The 4,831-nt window shown below is 37.6% G+C and overlaps 1 protein-coding gene across 1 annotated transcript in view; it reads right to left on the bottom strand.

The window, feature by feature from the left end:
• Positions 1-4,831, bottom strand: part of LOC105618039 (mediator of RNA polymerase II transcription subunit 20) — a 96,538-nt gene that overhangs the window by 57,972 nt on the left and 33,735 nt on the right. The window lies entirely within an intron of this gene.

Raw genomic sequence — 4,831 nt, 5'->3', positions numbered from 1 at the left:
CTCTCTCTCTCTCTCTCTCTCTCTCTCTCTCTCTCTCTCTCTCTCTCTCTCTCTCTCTCTCTCTCCGCAGTCAAAACGGATTCAGTCAAACCTTTCTCTAAATTGTATTAAATCTCTTATAGTTATTTCTTTGGTGGAGACATTTGACTATCGCAGACGGACGTACAAAACCGTAAATATGATAAATATATGAATGAAGAAAATTTTCTGTTTATATCTTTCCTTTTTGCTAACACAAACCGGTACTCAGTTGGTTATCGATCAAATTGATTTATCGATCATAATCTGTATCTATCTACAATGAAGCTAATTTAACTTTACAAACATAAATCGTACGCATCTGTGAATATCGGAATTTTATATGGATTTGCGCGCATTATTATACACGGATGGTGCATCGACTATTAATAAATCAACAGCGCAATGCCACGTATTATGCGTCGTTGAACAAGCCAAATACGTATTTAAATTTTCGTCTCAGTTATTATGAGCCTATTTCGCGCAAATTGCGTTTTCCCCTATTTTGCTTTATTTATATATAATTATACATTTGCTTTATGAAGATATCGTTTCATCGAAATAGCGGATTTTTACACATAATTAATCGTAAATTCGAAATGAATTTCAAATTGTAATATAAAATGTATGTCAATTGAAGACACACTGGCTAGATATATGTATTTTAATATAAAATATGTGTATAGTTTATATTCGTACAGGACATTTAATTTAAAATATATATAATATTTTGTTGCCAACTATACATGACATTCACATACCGAAAGAAATTGCATTCATTTTTCAGATAAGCTGAAAAGCTTTATCGTATATAATTTTGTGCATTAGAAAAAAAATGTTTGTTGTGTATTTATTACGATTTTACGATCTTTTTTTCTCGATCAATAAGAAAAATCGGATCGATAGGCATTATGTATTTTTCTTTGCAACATACCTATAGCAGGATACAAAAGAAGCGACGTAATCTCTCGAGAAAAAAAGATAATAAATCGTAATAAATATACAACAAACATTTTTTTTTCTAATGCACAAAATTTCACACAAAAGATATTTAGACAAAAAAAATAAAGACGAAATTAAATCATAAAATTTATCTTTTCAATAAAATAAGATATTTTTCTATAATTAAGTCATAAAGAAGTATTTTTTATTGAAAAATATATATTGAAAGAGGACTGTCAAACGGTCCATTGGACGTACATTTACGATGCATTTATTTGCGGCAAAGCATCTGGAAAACGAGTCTAGGACTGAATGGCCGAGGGAAAGGCACCGTTTTCTCAACATCCTTGGAAACGTCTCCACCGTCGGAAATCGCACGTCTATCACCTCGTACAGGACATTTGGCGCGAAGCGCGCGATGCGCATACATATTTGTGAGTACTATTCAATGCTCTCTCTTTTTCTTGATGATCATCATTCAACAAACGTGTCACGAGTTAAAGTCATCAATGGAATTTCGTTTTAAAATTCTTTCACAAATCGTCAATTAAAGTTTTGAAAAAAATCACTCCTGACCTCCATATTAAAAAACTTTAAATCATTTATTGATTCCAAGATTAATTAATCCAAAAACATTCATTAAAACATAAAGATAGATAAATAAAAATATAATATAAACAAGCAGTTTTTAGTAAAGATTAAAATCTTTAGTCGTGAAATGATCACAAAAAAGCATTGTAAAAAAATCCACACGAGATTCCTTAATTTCTTCGGTTAATGGAAAATGATAATTAGGTATTCTTAATTAATTACATAACCATCGAGTAGCGTGATAAGTGACTCTTAATAGAGTCGACGACGGAGGATGCCCACATTTTAAATGCGATTACAAAGAAACGCAAGGAGAGTCCTTCCTGTGTCCATAACGGCACGCGGCCATGCACTTAATGCGTATGCGAGTATTTGTCAATTTGCATTTATATTTGACTGACGCAACGATGCGGACGCTATTACGAACGGCGCCGCGGCGCGCACCGCATAAATGGTCGCGTGCATTTTTCCGATAATCGTCATACGACCTTAATATCGCTCCAATCAGAGTTTTACAGACGGCTGGAGGCTCGCCGAAAGTAAAATCAAACCGACGATCAGGCCGTTAAGATCAAAGTTCGCCTAAAAAATCTCAATAACGAATCGAAATGAAATCCTTCGCAAACAGAAATCTCTCTTCCGTCCGCTTTCCCGCAATTCAATTTATATCTTCTGACAATTCATAATACTTATCAAAATTAATTCAATTACAAATTCAAAAAAAGATGGAGCTTCACATTTTAATTTTTAATATTAGAAAAAAAACGATTCTCCTGAAATATTAAAAAATTTAAAATATAGAAAATAAAAATTTCTTGGATTTATCAAAATAATTATATAAAATATTCAAATTGATTATTAAAATGTTAAAACTTTTCATAGCATTGCTCATCATGCTTGAGTTTATTATTTGATTAATTATCTCTGATTAAATATCCAACAAAATTATTTTTTATTAGATCTGTATCTATCTAAATTTTTTAGATACTTCAGCAAAATCATTCTTTTCATGTAATTATAAGAATGTAATTACGATTTTTGTCAGAAGACTAATGCATAAATTTTTAATCTTATTTGAAAAACATCTTTTCCATAAAGATATCTTCCGTATAGACAGATTTCTTTACTTCTTACATACTTTAATCCACTCTTTAACATCCGCGTTCATAATTCCACTTGACGCATATTCTCTCGAGTGATTCACTGCGGAGACAGCAGCACCCGTAAATCGACGCGTGTATTTCTGGTATGACTTTAATCAGTCCGAGTAATAATCAGTCGATTTATATTCTGGTACGCTTCACGCCGTGCTCACAATCGGCAAATACTTTATTGAAACAAATGAAAGAATTAAGGAGCGAGTTGATAACTGTTCGAACACACACGTGGATTGATTATATGTAGGGCTGACAATAAACGACATGTGTATTTAATTTGGCAATTGTGCAATTAACTCGTAAATAGAATATTACACAAAGTTAATTTTTTAACGAGTCTTGTAGTCGAGTATTGGCGTCACGATAAAGCACCGTCGTTTATGTGAACCATCATTTTTCCGCGTTAACTTCTCTCACTTAGAATTATTCACAATCTAAATATAAATTCTTTTATATTCACTTATTCACTCTTTTCAACGGAAAAGCCGCAGTTCCGCCTGCGTTGAACTCATTTATTTATTTATTATAAAGTACTTGCATTTATTATATTTATTATAAAGTAGTCATGAAATTCGATGGATAACTCTGTAAAAATTTGCAAGCAAAAGTATTTCGACTCCAAGGACTTGAATTTATTTCTGACTCAAAGAAGAGAGTTTCTCCACTCCATAATACTTTTTCCTTTCATCCTTTTTATCCTACTAAAGATATGACTATAGAATAAGGATGCGGCTTTTTTATTTGATATAAAAATCCATGTTTTACGCGCTAACCCTTTCGTGCCGCTTTTCATTTTTTAAGATTCTTAATGCGCCATGTCGCGACGTCCCGTCTACGAACCCGCATTCCGCGCGACAAATCCTCGCAATTTGTTGACGAAAGAAAAAAAGCGCGAAATAAATTCGCACCCGAAAGCTAGTTTGGTATCGCAAGACCGGTTCTTTTTTTTTTTTCAACCTTTCATCGACGGCGCGGGAAAAGGACCACGCATGCTATGCGTATCGCCACGTGCATTACACACGTGGACATTAACAGAGACAGTTCAGCTCCTCTTCCCCTCTCTAGGAAGAAAAGAGAAAAAAAGAGATTCTGAGAACACGAGGGAGGAAGAATGACGACGGGCGGGAGTCGGAGGGACCGAGACAGGTTCGACGAAGAGAGCGAGAGAGCGTGTGCTGCTCCGAAGCCCTATAGCCGTCGGTCGAAAGAGAGCTCGGTGTTCAGTGCTACGATGGTCACCAAGCGGACAGGTCGCAGCCTCTCTCAGCCTTCTCTGCTGCGGTCCATGTGACGATCCTCCTCGTCTATCTACCTCTCGTCTACCCGACCGGCCGTTCATCCGACTGTCAAGCGAGCGCGCGCGTCTCGCTTAATCGCGCCTAATTAAGACGAGCCGAGCGTTTATCCGGAGTCTCATGAGTGCACTGCGCACGACGCACTGTCATTGACCGTCTGTGGCCCGCGCGCTCGTCGTAAATCATCAAGGTTCTCACCCGCAGCGAAGATAGAGAGAGAGAGAGAGAGAGAGAGAGAGAGAGAGAGAAAGAGAGACTGCCGCGTAATTGTGTCACAGTTGATGTATGGATTTATTTTCGTCCACGATAGAGATTCGCCGTCGTTTTCATTATCGTCTTCGGAGTTATCGTTAGAATCGTCGTCCTCGTCGTCGTCCTCGTCGCTCGGTCGATTCTCTTATCCATAGTGAGACGATACGATTATCGACTATTCGCAGACTCAACGCGCGCGAAAGCGGTCGAGATGGAGCGTTTTACCGAGGCGACTCTAAGAGCCCGTCAGTGAGTGCGCTTCATATGAGATCAAAGGACCGATAAGCGAGGCTAGAAGCGAATAAATGAGAAGGAATATCGTACACGCTGACGGAAGAGATGCGCGATTATTCCCGATGATACCCGCGAGCCGCTGTAAAGAGATCGGAGCGCGTGTACTTCTCTACGCCGGCGAGGAAAGTTCGCACGTGCTTCTGCCGCAGCCTCCCACCTCTCCGTGCGAAGCACGTGGTCGCCGCCAAGAGACTTCTTTCCACACGACATAAGATCAAAGCGAGATTGTCGTTTTCCTTTTGCAGTTTACGGCGTTATTGAAGATACGCGTTTATTGAAGAC

Source organism: Atta cephalotes (assembly GCF_000143395.1).
Source record: "Atta cephalotes unplaced genomic scaffold scaffold00015, whole genome shotgun sequence".
In the NCBI taxonomy this organism is placed as follows: domain Eukaryota; kingdom Metazoa; phylum Arthropoda; class Insecta; order Hymenoptera; family Formicidae; genus Atta; species Atta cephalotes.
The sequence above is the reverse complement of the archived record's forward strand: the minus strand, read 5'-3'. Positions and strand labels throughout refer to the sequence as shown.